Source organism: Coptis chinensis, chromosome 5 (genome assembly GCF_015680905.1).
Source record: "Coptis chinensis isolate HL-2020 chromosome 5, ASM1568090v1, whole genome shotgun sequence".
Taxonomy (NCBI): domain Eukaryota; kingdom Viridiplantae; phylum Streptophyta; class Magnoliopsida; order Ranunculales; family Ranunculaceae; genus Coptis; species Coptis chinensis.
The window spans coordinates 28881819-28898226 of record NC_141460.1 but is presented as its reverse complement, the minus strand read 5'-3'; the positions used below and the strand labels follow the sequence as shown (position 1 = coordinate 28898226).

Below are 16408 nucleotides of genomic sequence, written 5' to 3'. Positions count from 1 at the left end.
ATAAATTTAATGACGGTTTTGGTTGACTTTTTATGACACCCTCAAGAATGACGGGCGGTCGTAAGCGTAAACGAAAGTCCAAGAAGATAGCTGGTCGCGCCTTTTTGCTGGCGCAGTCGCCGCTTTTCGCGAATTTTTCCAAAACTCAAACGGCAACCACAAAGATGAATCAAACAAGGGTGGGTGGGTGAAATGGGACTTAAAAATTACTAATTCTATTATGAAAACAATGATAAAGTGCAACTAAGATGGCAGTAGCCATTTTGATATACTAAATATGAAATAGTCTACCTACTGAAATAAACGATGGGTTCAAAACGTAAGTAAACTATAACTTAATGATGGTCTTAGTTTATCAAATCTTTTTTCTACTCTCAACCAATTGAGATATAGTGGAGTAGATAGAGTTCGCTCCACTCCTAGTGCTCTAGCATGGATGTTTTCTAATCTAACTAGTCGCTTTTAAGTCTATGAGAGTTTTACGAGGGCGGAATTATACTCACGATGCAACTACCCACAAGATGCAACTAGTCGGTTATCGAATACTAAGGGAATGCTACGTTGATTCTATGATAAGGAGTTAGAGGGGGATTGATTCCACCATAACTCAACTTAATCCACTAACGAACGACGAATCGTCAGAATCCGAATTGAATCGCTTCGCTAGAACAATTGGTTATTCCTAATCCCTAATTATACATGGCATTTCTACCAATTATAACTAGCATGTGAACAATTAAACCCATTCTCATGGTGAACTAATCATTTCTAGAGTGGAATAGAAAATACGGCGACTCTCACGATAATCGGACTCAAGCTTTCATCAAGGCTTCACAACCCCTCTAATGGAGGTTTAGCCTTGAATCATTCCAATCATTTCCATTTATATTAAAACTAAACATAATATAAAGCATTGAAATTTATTTAATTAAACAATAATGAAATCTAATTTAATGACTAAATTGAACTAAGGACATGAATTGAAATTAGATCTAGAATTGGAATTGACAAAATCGAAATGGATAAAGAATACTACTTTATTTATCTAATCAATCAAGAACAATGATTCGTAGATTTAATCTAAAACAAGAATTTAAATGGAACTAAAACTTAATTTAATTAATAAAACTAGATCTATAATTCTATATCTTAATTTAGGTCTAACTAGCTACCATTAACAAAGAGCTAAGCTTTTGTTTTTATACATCCAGATCCAAAATTCGTGCATGGGCTTGGAGCCATGGGTTGGGCCAGAGAATCAGGCCCAAAACCCAATTCTTTCAGTCCAAAAAGGCCTCTTCAGCTGCAGTTGACTTCCACAGACTTTTCGTCCACTTCTGCTCCTCTGATTGGGTCAAGGCTTGGACCATTGCAAAGCTCTTTCCGAGCCGGTCGTTTTGACATAAGGTATGCCCAATTCCGAGGTCTGAGTCCAAAGATACGGCTTTCGGAAGTTCTCTACGACTTTTGCTCCTTTATCTCGCTAAAAGTGGTACATTTCTCACATAATGGACTTTGAAACCTGAAATGCATAAAAACGCGTAATCAGTGTTAACTCTTACTTATTATTCACATAATTGGTCTAACAGTATGATTATTAAGGGGTTAAAACTACAGTTTTGGGCTCTTATCATTCGACTTGTTTTTTTAGAAATCGTGGCCAATTTTTTTTATTTTTTTTTAGAAATCGTGACCTGTTTCCTTCACTAGAAACCTCACGAAATCACTTCATAGACCCCCGAACAATAAACAAAAATCATCTCATTATAGAGAAAAAAAATTTCTCTTTCTGCCATGATGGCAATGACCCAAATAAATATGCCTGATAAGGCATCGCGCTCCACGCCCAGCGCGCCTCAGTGCTACCCCGCGACTCCATTTTTGTTACATGATATAGGCGCGCTTCAAGCTGATATCGACTTCTAGGCATCAAGCGTGACCTGTGCTCCACTTTTGCTCGCATAGGCGTGGCGGCGCTTCAAGCTTATATCAACTTCACGTGCATGCATCAATTGACACGTGCTCCACCCGCTCCAAAAAAAAATTCAGATCCGGATTTCAACCAATCCAAATCTTGATTTTTTTGATCTTTTGATCTTTACAATAGATTACATCAATGATAAAAACAATAACACGATACATACCGTGATTTAAATTACAACCATTGATAATCAAAACTTGTAAAACCAATCAATTTTTTATAAAATCAAAAAGGATCCATTTCTTTCCAGAAATCATTCCGACCATAACAGTTGGTCTAGATGCCTGCAAAACCATCTTAGAATAGTTCTACATCTACCAACAAATCTACATGCTCTGATACCAATTGTAGGAACCGTTATTTCAAAATGCAAATTTCTACAAACCGCGAAAATCCATGCATAGCGGAATTAATGGGGTTCACGGTTTTGGATAGAAAACATACCTTTGAGAATCGGCTTCTTTGATATCTCTGAGAATCCAAGTTTATGAAATTCGAAATCAACCACTTGATCTTCTGTTGTATTCCTTTAGAATTGATTGGGCATTGTGTGGGCAACGATCTACCAATCCCCTTCTTTCTCACAAAGCTAGATCCAATTTTGGATCTATCTTTCCTTGCCTCTTTTTCTAATCCAGATGAATAGTGATTTTCGGCAAGGAGAGAAGGATTCTATTTATAGGCTCCAACAGGGACCATGAGGAGAAATTAGGGTTGGGCCTCTTGATCGGGCTTGGGCTTCCCATGTTCGCCCACACACGCCCAAGTCCGTCAAACAAATGGCTTATTCCACTAAAGGCCATTGTTGCACTATCGCCCTAATCCCAAATTACGTGTCAGAATTTATGGGCTCCATATTATATGCTCGTTGATCTCCCCGTGTTTAAGATATCGAATGTCCATTGATTAAGTCAAGTTACTAACAACTACATTAATCAACTTCTTATGTCCTTGAGTAGTACCACTCAACCTCATTGTCATGTCAGAATAAATCCACCTGCAGGGTTTACATGACAATCTTTTTGAGCTCCTCAAAAGGGACATCATCAACCCGACTTTCTGCGGGTCACGGATTCCTTCTATAATGAACAGCACACCTTACATACAATGTCATTACCCAATCCATCAAGTTTGTTGATTGGAAGCTGAATCTCATTCATTGATGATTTAAAGCAATGTACAATGCACGTAAGTTCCCGTTATTATATCCGGATTAAGAGGACAAGCATCCATAGTAACAGAGGTGTTTGTTCTCTTATACAGTCAGTATAAAGAGAAACAACCTCACTTGGTCCTGTTCAATACACACAAAGTGTACTAGTATAATCCTATAGTCAAGATAGACTAATACCAAATTATACTACAACCGTACCAATGGTTTGTCCAAATCCATCTAGGTTGTGAACGATTACTTATACTTTATAAGGTACTGATGATATGATCTTCTGTGTGTTCACACCATATCATCTACAACATAAAGTATTAGACACATGCATATATCTAATAACATATATAATATGCATAATATTTGCCCATATGATTCTTATTTAAAATATAAAGAATTAGAGTTAATAGAAAAGTAATGCTTTTAGTATATAACCCTATCATATAATGCACATGAGTTCGACAACTTGCAATTCTGCTTGTTTTCTACAAGCCTAAAAGACGGAGTTCTCGAATGGTTCTACTCACTAGAACTGAACTCTAATGAAAGCTTTGAAAAGCTAACCGATCAGTTCGCTAGCCATTATGTCTACAAAAGACGTAAGAAAGCCGAGCTCGACTCACTCTTCCTGCTATCCCAGAAGAGCGACAAATCAATCCGTTCCTTCTTAGGACGATTCAAGATCGAGTTATTGTCCATGGATAGTGACCTTAAGGAGTCCTTTGCCACCTCGCTAATGAAGGAGCATCCTAAAAAATTAGAAGACATATACACTCGCGTGTACAAGTATATCAAGTTATAGGAAGCATTAGACCACGAAGGCGAGTAAGTGGAAGTTGCAGCAATCTCAGACGCTTCCCTATCCTAAAGGAGGGACCCATACCACAAGGACAGAAGTTTGGTACTAGAATGCACACAAACACGAGTTCGCTGTGATGACAAGATCTCCAAGCTACATAATGGAGAAGATAAAATCAGCGGCCTATTATCGACTTGAGGTAAAATGCCCCGAACACACACCAGGAAAGTCGTACTGCGCTTTCCGACCAACGAATATCAGGGACTAAAGCACTACCTCCAAGACCTCATTGAGGCAGGGCACATCAAACACTACACTAATATTGCTAATGGCGACCTGCGCCACAAGCTCATGGCTTGCAGAGAGCGAAGTCGAACTTCGCAACACAACACCAACAGAGAGCGCCCTCAGACTCGAGGGTGCTCAAATTAGCGATCTTGTCATGAGCACCGCCAACACTCATCTAACAAAGATAATAATAGGACGATTAACATAATCACCTTCCAAGATGACTCTGTCACATCCACAAGGGAGAAAAGGAGACGGGTAGGCGCTTTACAAAAAGTTTACCAGTTCTCCTCACAAGCGGCTCCTGCCCCACGTCGGCAATGATCGATCCAATAGCCCACTCTATGGCTTCAATGGAACTCAAGCTGATCCAATTGGTAACATTATCCTACCTGTCTCAGTTAGGTCTTGAGAGGACAAAGTCAGCATCAGCACATGCTTCAGCGTTCTCGATATCAACTCGTTCTATACTGCTATTCTAGGACGACGTTAGATCTATAAGATGCAAGCTGTTTGATAACCGTAAAAAGATAGTTTTACTAATAAATAAAGCGATGAACTCTAAACGAAAGTAAAACTACAAACTGTTGCTTATACTAAACTTATCAAAGATATTTGTTTTCTACTCTCGAATCTATTGACGTAGAGTTGGAATAGAAGATTCGTTCCACTCCTAGTCCTTTAGCATTAAAGTTTTCTACAATTGATGGTCTTTCAAAGGTCAATGAGAGATTTACGAAGAGAATTTATACTACGATGTGAATTCAAATAACAAGATACAAATAATGGAATAACAGAATGCTAAGAGTTGAATCTAGATAAAGAATTAGGAGAATTTGATTCCACCTTGAATCCAACTTAATAAACAAGCATAGATTTGTTGTAAACCAATTTTTACGTTCTAATCCTTAATTATACATGGCATTTCTACGAATTCATAACTAGCATGTGAGGTCGCCCACACCTATTCTCATGGCTAATCAACGACCTTCTAGAGTGAAATAGATTCTTACAACGATTATATACTACATAATCAAGTTTTCATCAAACCCCTCTAATGGAGGTTTAGCCTGGATTCATCAAACTATCATTTCCAATTGAATTAAAACTAGACATAATTTAAAGATTTGAACTTTACTAATTTAACTACTCAAGAATTGAAATCCAAATTAATAACTAGGAAATGAATAACAAACACTAATTGAAATTAGATCTAAACAAATTTAAATAACAAAAATCAAAATTAACAAGAACTACTATTTTATTTATCTACTGAATGAAGAACAATGATTCAAATAATTAATCTAAAACATGGAATGAAACTAATTAATTACTAATTGAAATTCAAAAACTAAATCTACAAGCTATTCTAATGGCTACTTTCTATTATAAGCTATCTAACTATATCTTTCTTAAGAGCTAAGTCTTGTTTTATGTAAAGCAGGAGACCAGATCCACAATTTGGTGCATGGGCTGAGGAGCCATGTTTTGGGCCAGAAAATCGAGCCAAAAGCCCAATTTCTTCAGTCCACAGAGCCTGTTTTAGCTGGCTTTAGCTTCATCAGACTTTTCATCCACTTCTTCTCCTCTGATTGGGTCAAGGCTTGGACTATTGGAAAGCTCTTTCCGAGCCAGTCGTTTTGAAATAAGGTAGGCCCAAATCCGAGGCCTGAGTCTAAAGATATGGTCTTCGGAAGTTCTGCTGACTTGTGCACTATTTCTGCCCGTGTTGACTTTTTAGCTTTTGACCGGGCATGTATAAAAGCTTTGTCTCCTTGAATCTTGGCCTTTATCACAGAACTTCTTAACAACCAACCCTTTGGTCCTTTATATCGCCAAAGTGGCACATTTCTGCACATAATTGAGTTCCATGCCTGAAATACATAAAAGAACGTAATTAGTATTAACTCTTATTTATTACTCGCATAATTGGTTTAAAAGTAGTATTATTAAGGGGTTAAAACTACAATTTTGGGCTCTTATTAAACCACCCCCAAACAGCATTTTGCTTGTCCTCAAGCAAATATGAGAAATTAGCATAAGTGACAAAAATGGAGTTCTAACTAATCTCATTTTGCCAAGTGCGATTGCATTGACCATATGCAACAAGACCTTCAACCACTAGGAATTCCTAGTGGACGAAGTTATAGCCTCGTGAGAGTTTTCCAGTGAAGGTACTCACAAACTTCATCTATACTACAACGACTCAAAAAATAACTATTGTTTTCTTTATCTATGTCTCAATTATCTATACATCTCAATCGGCAATGAATACGAATAATCAAGTCAAAACCTAAGCTAATATATGCATAATAATCTATCATCTACGAATAAACATATATATAATGAGTAATACTATGAGATGAACTAGTGGTCCGTTTATGAAAACTCGGAATAGCGTCCTTAAGTATGTCCTCACATAAATGTCAAGTCAAAACCACTCTGATTTTTATGCTCAAGTTTAAGCTACTCCAAAGTGTAGTGGGCACACTTTACCTTACAATCTCTATGACACACAAGGAAGCCGGAGTCAATCAAACACATCTGCCACTTACTATCACACTAACATATTCCTAATTGAGCTAGAGGTCTTTATTAGGTGTTGCGGTGATTAGGAGATGGTTTTAAGAAGGAAGGAAATGGGATATTCAAAAAGGACAAGTCTGAGATAATAGAGGCTTCATATTATGTAACTAGAGAAACCCTTGTTCTTTACTTTTGCTTATACACTTTGTTTCCATCCTTAGCCATTTTTTTTTCTTTGGCTTTTGACTCCTTTGATTCTATTTTTTTTTTTTTTTTTTTTTAGTTCTAACTCTTTATTTTCTTTTATTTATTTGGATGGAAACTTCATTTTCTTATCTGAAGTGACTAACGAATTCTTGATTTCAAAGATTCTTCTCTTTTCTATTCTTCATCTCTATTCTAAGACTTATTCAAAGAATTGGGTAGGTTGATTTTTTTTTTATTTTTTATTTTTATTTATTTTTATTTTGTTTTGTTTTGTAATTGGGTAAAGGATTTGTGGTTTATGAAAGGCTAAAGAAAGGCTTAGAGGGGCGACTAGCGGAAAATAATTTATTGGTTTGAATTTCTTGCTATATTGATCCAAAGAGGGCCTAAATTCTCGCTTAGGATATGGTATAGTAATCAAGCAAGTGGACGTGTGATTTCTCTATCCGGATTTTATTTCTCTCTTGTGTTATTTCTCAAATGTTTCACTCATATAAGGCTTTAGGCTATATTCTCACAGGATTTGTAGAATAAGTACTCTAACCTAGGTTTCAGAAACTTACTACCAACAATCGTAGATACTCATGTAACATATTTATAGATAGATGCAATGATTATTACCTACATATTAGCCTAAGTTTCTAAAAACTATTCTAATGCAAAAGCTACGTGAGACTTCTAGATTATTGAGAGCATAGAGAAAGAAAACAATACCAATATTCCTAAGTGTATAACATACCTTTTTTTATATTTTTAAAATTTTTGAATTTTTTTAGCTAGAAAATAAGTGCATATTATACATATCTATATCTTAACTAATGCCTTAATTACACGTGTTTCTATGCCCCACCCAAACAAGAAGCATGTTTTGTCCTCAAAGTATTTTAAATAAAAAGGGTAGGAAAATACCATTGAAACGCGTGAAATTCTAGAACATCTGCAAAACAAGGTTATAACATACTAATATAGAAAAGAAAACTGATGCAACTCTATAAGAGTTCCACCCGTAATGGGGTTTATGAGAAATAGATTGTTTGGGACATAAGCAGACACTAACTGAAATAAAAACTAACCTTAACTCCCGTTTAAATATTTTCCTCCTCATTTCCCTCTTCAAAGAGATGAAGATCCTTCGCATCCTGCCATGCCATGATAACTTGCCAAGCCTGCCGCCGTATGTCGTCAACTTGTGCTAACCTGTCTAGTGTTACTATGTCTGATGGGGTGTAAAGAGCAACCAAATGAGGTTGCACCTGCCATCTCCGCCAAGTTATTACTCGAAATGAGCGAACCACCCAATTGGTGGGTCTCATGACTTAAACCCTTTTCCAATCCGTGAACTGGGTATATAATTCAGGTAGACAACTGAGCATGATGTGGCAAACCAAAATAGGCATAAGAAGATACTTATGTCGCATGCTTTAGGCTCTCTTAAGACTAGCCACTAATACTTGGGGAATGTCATATCGGTGACGTCTCTCCGCTAAAGCAAGGAAGACGTCACCAACGGTACTATTTGCAGAAGTAAACTGCCAATCCCCTAGAATATTCATCAAGATGAATAACATGGTGGTGCCTACATTTAGGGACAGGCTACGAAGGGCTATGTTGTATTCTAGGGGTGTGTCATCAACCATGACAGAGAATTCTTGTTATCCATCCTGGTTACAATAGAACTTAACATTATTATAAAAAAATTCAGTAAGCTTAGGTGAATACGGGTCGTCTTCACTTACCAAAAGATGCCTCCATCCAAACTGCATGATCCTCTCGCGAAACTAATGTCCATAAGACTGGCCCCCAACAAGTGTTCAAAGACTGCTCCAAGATACTATAGGAGAAGTCATCACAAAACTACTTTCTAGAGCAAAATGCAACTATCCCGAACAATCCTCGAAAAACTGGAAATTTTTGGTGCCCACAGTGGTCAGGGTGCAGGGTGCGCTCAAGGTATGCCTGGGATGGGCGTGGGTACACTCTGTTGAATTTCGAGTTCCAGGCACTTGGGCGCAGGGTGCGCTCACTTTTAGTATGGGATGGGCGCAGGGTGGGCTCCAGATGAAAATTGGAATTCCAGTGTTTTGGGCGCAGGTGGCACTCAGGTTTGGGCTGGAGAGGGCGCAGTCGCGCTCAGGGTAAAATTTCTTTGATGAGGGTGCAGGTGGCGCTCCACTGGGGCGCAGCGCTAGGGGAGCTGTTAGGCCAAAGTGCAAAGGAAAAATAAGGTAAAGTGAGAATGAAACGTGGGAGATGAATGTGAGATGTAGTTGGGGTTGTGAGTGTAGAATGACTGCAGTTTTTATAGGTTTTAAATTGATAAACCGAATCGGGAATTTGCCAAAAAGCTTTAAGGCAATTTCCGGAAATAATAAAATTTCCAAAACTGAAAACGGAAACAACTCCTATTCTTGATTCTAAAACAACCCTAATATCTTTTAGGTTGAATTTAGGATAGAAACTGCCTAACTCATCGAGATTTCATCCTACCACAATATCTATTTATAGCGATGCCCATATCGGCAATCTTCTCAACCCTCACTCCAAAACAACTTCGTAAAATGGATGATCATATAACAAATTATGCTAGGCTAATAAATAATACCACCCCCAAACAATTCGGGAAGGTGGGATTAATGATAAAAACAACGCATAATTCGAAATTAACCAACTTATATTAAAATTGAATTCAAATAACATACGACAACCATATTCAAATTTAATTACTGAACTAATCTTTTTACATCCGTACTAAATAAAAACAAATGCAATAAAACAAATCAACTCATTAGATCCCTAAAGCACTCGCAGCTAGTAGCGGAATGCGCTCGAGAAGGAGATGGCTCTTGGGCTTCTGATGGGCCAGAGCCATCCGTCTTGCGGCGACGACGCTCGTGCCTCACAGACTGCTCCTCAGAAGAAGAACCCCCTTGGGGTGGAAAGAATGCAAGCATGTCGTCTCCGAACTGGCGCTGAGCTTCCATCTCAGCCCTCGTCTGTTCCCATCTATCAGACCTCGGAGTCGCTCTTAAGGTCATCATGATTTTCGTTAGCAAAACAGGGAGAGGTGCAATACTTTTTCCAACTCCCCTAATCATGTTACGTAAAAACTCCAAAATACAGAACTCATACTTCTTCTCCTGGAATATCCATAAAACGTGAAGGCAGTTCAGACCGATATCGCTGACTTTCTCCTTCCGTATGACATTCCTACCAATCCACTGAGCTACAGTCAGCTGGTTGGTTCTGAGAGACAACTGGCAAACACAATGCGAGCTCGCATTGTGGTTCCCTTCCGCAACAGTCACGTTCATCAAAGGTTCTACAGCAGTAAACTGGGAATCCTGTAATGTGGCATCTAGATGGTGTCTAGGCAGAATGCCTAAAATCTCAGCCAACAACCCAATAATAACCTCTCTCCTCCTCCCAGCCACTTTAACAAAATTCGATTCCCATCCAACTCCCTCGTCCTTTAAAACTCTCAGACCAAATCTTTGTGGTAAAAATCGTCTGTCAAGTACCACAAACCACTCCAGTCTCTCCTAACCATCTCATCACCGTAAAACGGCACGAAGTGGTCTTCAGTAAAAGCGTACTCCGACAATATCCGACATCTTTGAGCCATTGGAGTTTTTATAAGATTTGTGGGTTTGAATAAGGTAGGGGGACTTGTTTTGAAACACCCTAACTAAAAATAATGGAAGGTGGCGTGGTGGTGGTGGTGGCAGTCGAAATTTTTGAATTTTCGATGATTTTTGGTTGTTTAAATTGGTGGAGGTGGCGGTAGGTGTAGTTAGGAAAAGATTTGGGGTGGGTTTTAACTTTGGCCGTGGGTGTATTTAGGGTTTTTTTTTTTTTTTTTTTTTCTATTTATTTAGGTTAGGTTTTTGAAGCTTTGTTGTTTGTTAATGGCGGTTTGGAGAATGAAACGCAACTGTTGGTGGAAGAAGGAGACGCACGTGCGCTACACGTGCGCGCGAGGTTGGGCCCAAGCCCACTTGATTTTCCAAATTTGTTTTTCGATATTTCGCGCAACTTCAAACTTAAATTGCCACTTCGTTACCAAGCCGATTTTTGCGAATGAGGTATGGAAATGATCAAGAGAGAATTTCCAATCCATAGATCCATAAAACGCTCTAGTCCGACCATTGGTGACATATAAGAAGATGGAAAACGCCTCGAAATACGTGCATGACGTAAGTTATGCGAACAAATGAAATCTAATTTCATAGAAAATGTCAACCCGGATTGGAATGCGATTAAACGGCCTAAACAACACAAATGGACTGTTGAACAATCCAGAATGGAAACCGAACACCCCACACCCAAACAAATTTTTGACAACAGAGTTTAGAAAATTTGTTTTTTAAAAGTGGATCTTTTAAAGTCAGATTCTCGAGACTTCTGAAATTACTATGTTTGTGGTTTTAACAATTTTTTATTTTTTTATGAATAAAATTTAATATAAGAAAAACAATAAAGCAATAAAGGCATAATTCACATCATAGAGGAACATGACTCAAAAATCGAGAAAACTTGCAAGAGTGGAAAAGGTGAATTATGTTAACCGTGGACTTAGGATTCGGTACTTACAGCCACACACTCCATAGGGAGGGCCTGGTTACCTGAGTGGTGCACTTACCAATATAGACATGGTCCCGTAAAAGAACTTCCTCTACATCAGGAGACAATAGCTCGTGAAAATGTTTCAACCGTTGGCCATTAACTTGAAAGGTACTGTTATCCTTGGGATTTACCAAGGTGATTACCCCGTAAGAGGTGACTTTAGTAACCTGAAAAGGACCAGACCAACGGGTTTTTAATTTCCCTGGAAAAATATGTAGACAGGAATTGTACAGTCAGACCTTTTGACCTACCACAAACTCTTTGTGCAAGATTTGCTTATCATGAACACGTTTCATGTTAGCTTTATAATCCTTTGCGAGATCATAAGAGTCGCTACGGATTTCTTCAAGCTCATTCAATTGCAACTTGCGCTTGACACCCGCCTCAACAAAATTGAAGTTAAGGCTTTTTATAGCCCACATAGCACGGTGCTCCAATTCAACGGGCAAATGACAAGGTTTCCCAAATACAAGTCTAAAGGGAGACATACCTATAACAGTTTTGAAAGAAGTCCTATACGCCCATAAGGCATCAGATAGACGCTTCGACCTGTCTTTTCTATCAGGATTTACAGTTGTTTCTAAGATCTTTTTGACTTCCCTATTAGAAACTTCTACTTGTCCGCTAGTTTGTGGATGATACGGAGTTGCTACCTTATGTGTAACTCCATACTTATTTACTAGTGATGCAATAGCTCTGTTGCAAAAATGTGTTCCTCCATCACTAATGATGTCCTTGGGAATGCCAAATGAACATAAAATATACTCTTTTACGAAAAACACAACTGTCTTATGGTTATTTCTACGGCAAGCCATGGCCTCTATCCATTTAGACACGTAGTCCACGGCAACTAGAATATAAATGAAACCGTGGGAAACTAGAAAGGGACCATGAAATCAATGCCCCATACGTTAAAAATTTCTACCACCATGATTGGATTCAATGGCATTATATTACGCTTCGTGATTCGCCTAAGTTGTTGGCAACGAATGCACACCTTGCAATGTACTTGGGCATCTTTAAAGAGAGTAGACCAATAAAACCCACATTGTAGAATTTTAGCAGCTGTTTTCATACCACTAAAATGGCCACCACACTCTTTGTCATGGCAGAATGAGAGTACTTCATTATATTCCCACTGGGGAATACAACGATGAATAATCTGATCCGCACAATACTTAAAAAGGTAGGGCTCATTCTAGTAGTATAGCTTAACTCTGGCCAAAAACTTCTTACGTTCATTTCTTGACCAAACATTAGAAATAATATCATAAGCTAAATAATTCACAATATCAGCATACCATGGTGCAGAAAATATTGCATCTGATGATGCTCATCCAGAAAAGAGTCCGGTATGGAGTCAGAATCACTATCATCGTCATTTGTAAGTCTAGATAAGTGGTCGGCAACTCCGTTTTCTACCCCTCGTTTGTCCTTTATTTCTAATGTGAATTCTTGCAAGAGAAGAATGCATTGGATCAATCTTTGCTTAGCATCCTTCTTTGTGAGAAGGTACCTAAGGGATGCATGGTCCGTGTAAACTAGAGTCTTAGAACCAACCAAATAAGGACAAAACTTATCTAAAGCATAAACGACAGCTAAGACTTCTTTTTCAGTAGTTGTATAATTCCTTTGAGCATCGTTTAGAGTTTTACTAGCATAATAAATAACGGTGGATTTATTATCTAGTTTTTGTCCTAAGACAGCACCAACTGCATAATCACTAGCATCACACATAAGTTCAAAAGGTTTAAACCAATCGGGAGGCTGTATAATGGGTACGGAAGTTAAGGCGGCTTTCAAAGTTTCAAAAGCCTGTTTACAGTTAAAATTAAAATCAAAGATGGCCTCCTTTAAAAGCAGATTAGTTAAGGGTCTAGCTATTTTCGAAAAATCTTTGATAAAATGCCTGTAGAAACCTCCATGGCCTAGAAAGGCTCTAATATCACGGACAGTCCGTGGTATAGGTAGAGTCGCTATTTTATCTAGTTTAGCCTTATCTACTTCGATGCCATCACTAGATACGATGTGACCTAGTACTATGCCTTTTTTCACCACGAAGTGATATTTTTCCCAATTTAAAACGAGACTCTTCTCTTCACATCGTGTTAAAACTTTAGACAGGTTAGTCAGACATTCAGTAAAAGAGTCTACATAGATAGAAAAATCATCCATGAACACTTCCATGAAACGCTCTACCATGTCACTAAATATATAGCAGAAGATATAATTACGGATGACTACCATCCGTATCAAGTTGAATATATTTTAACTCAGGAGGAAGAGATTTAAGCACAGGGGTTGGAGGAAAATCGATAAATGCTTCTGGAGGGTCCTCATCTTGAGTAATGAATACTTGCTTAGGTAGCAGGTCTTTAAACTCTGTATATGGAGCAACCGAAGGGTTTACGATTTGTGTAGACTCGAAGATGGTGTTGACTTCCTCTATGTAGGAGTCATCGACAAAATCTGAACTTCCAAAAGAAAGGAATTTATGCATATGGTTTTCTAGAAACGTGTTATTAAAGTAATCTTGAGCTAAGCTCTCGATCATGCTAACCTCTCTATCTATAGACGAATCTAGTAACTATTTCATCATTTTAAAAACATTTACTTCAACCAAAAGATGGCCAAAAGACAAGGACATCGAACCATTGCGGCAATTTATAAGCGCGTTGGCAGTTGCCAAGAATGGACGCCCTTAGATGATCGGAACAGAGTCATTAACGACTTTTGTATCGAGGATAACAAAATCAGTAGGATATTAGAAATCCTGGACCTTAACTAGCACGTTTTCAACCATGCCCTTAGGATACTTTAATAGACCTATCCGCTAATCGCAACGTCATTTGAGTAGGTTGCATCTCTTGTATACCTATTTGTTTGTATAAATAATACGGGAGTAAGTTAACACTTGCCCCCAAGTCTAATGAAGCGGTGGTCGTGTGAGAATCTCCTAAGGTACATTGTATAGTAGGACGACTAGGGTCCTTGTACTTCACAATTCCATTATGTTCTGTTAAAGTTGGAAATTGTTCAGTTAGAAAGGCGTCTTTAGGAATATTTGTCATAAGCCTAGTATTGCACAACTCCTTAAGAAACTTAGCATGGTGAGATAATTTTTTAATTGCTTCGGGAAAGGGTAGGTTAATCGTTAAATTCTTGAATACTTCCCTAATCTCATCAAAGTTTGTATCTCTGTTTAACATAGCTAATTTATGGGGAAACGGTGGTTTCTCTCTATATTTAGCATATGTTTCAAATGGATGTCTAACCTTTGTTTTATGTTTCTTAGGTTGTGGTTTAACTGGTACCTCTATAGGGGTAGGCTCTTCAGTTTCTATTACGGTATCTAGTACAATCTCTGGTGTAGGGACAACTGGTGGTGTAACTATAGGCATAATTACTTTGTTATCGACCACTTTTCCAGAACGGAGAGTGGTGATGGCATTTAGCTCACCTACGTTTACATTTTCCGTACTAGTATTATCGTTCACCTCAAAGGCTGTGTTCGGTGTTTTAGGATTTGGTATCGCTTGTCCTGGAAACACACCTTTGGGTTATATTTTCTCTTGAGCTAGCTGCTGTAAGGAAAGTTGGATGGCTTGCAAAATCTGTTGTTAAGATTGCATAAAGGTATCAAAACGATCCGGTTGTGGAAGAGTGTTAGCTTTAGGTTGTGTGACAGGAACTATGTCACGTTGATTATTAATGGGTGGATTTTGGTAGTTATTATTTATCGAAATGATACTTCTATTAGCATTATAATTATTATTGTTATAATTATTATAATTAGCCTGACCTTGTGCTTGACCTTGTCGTGGTTGCGCTTGGCTGTTATAATTATTATAATTACCCTGACTTTGTCCTTGTCGTGGTGGAGCTTAGTTATAATTGTTTGCTTGCCTAACATTTTGATTATTAAACCCTGGAGGTGTTACTTGTTGATTATTTCTCCAACTGAAGTTGGGATGTTGTCTCCAAGGGGCGTTAGGAATAGGAAAAGTATTAATCGAGCAAACATTATCTTGTTGTGACTGTTGTTGTTTATAGGCGAAAGGACAATATGAGTCGGGATGCTCTGGACTCAAACAGAAATTACATGGATTGGAGTTGACATTCATGACAGGGATAGGCGTTTGTTGAACAGAGATAGCCTCTACCTTTTTAGTTAGAGATTCGATTAAATTTTTAAGTTCCGAATCGGGTTTCATCTCAAACATACCGGCGACTTTAACTGTTGTAGAAGAATTAGCGGAACAGGAGAAATCGTCACTACCCCCCCAGTTATTATTACACTTAGTTTGATCTTCTAAAAATTTATAAGCCTATGAGGCCCCTTTACTTAAGAAACTATCCCCATTCATTATGTCAAGGACTTCTTTATGGTGGTATACAAGTCCCTTGAAAAAGGCACGAACTAACGTGTCTTTTGCGAGGTTATGATGTGGACACTCTATAAGTAAATCGGTGAAACGATTCCAAGCCTCTAAAAATGATTCATGAGGATTCTGTTGAAAGAAATGAATCTTGGAAAGCATTTCATCGGTCTTCAGTGGTGGGTAAAAATGTTTCATGAATAGTTGAACAAGTTTAGCCCACGAGTCCATAGAATTAGGTGCTTGGGCAGTTAACCAAGACGCCGCCATATCGGCTAAGGTGAAGGGAAATACCCTCAGTTTAATTTGCTAAGCACCAACCGTAGGATGGTGGAATGTAGCAAGGACTTGGTCAATCCTATGCATGTGCTGATAGGGCTTTTCATGGTCTAACCAATGAAAAACGGATAACAAATTAAAAATATTTGGGGGAATTCGAA

The 16408-nt window shown here is 38.2% G+C and overlaps 1 pseudogene; it reads left to right on the top strand.

Moving 5' to 3' along the window:
* The first annotated feature begins 16026 nt into the window (after nucleotides 1–16026).
* On the top strand, nucleotides 16027–16120 carry LOC147497253 (small nucleolar RNA R71; annotated as a pseudogene).
* The last annotated feature ends 288 nt before the right edge of the window (nucleotides 16121–16408 follow it).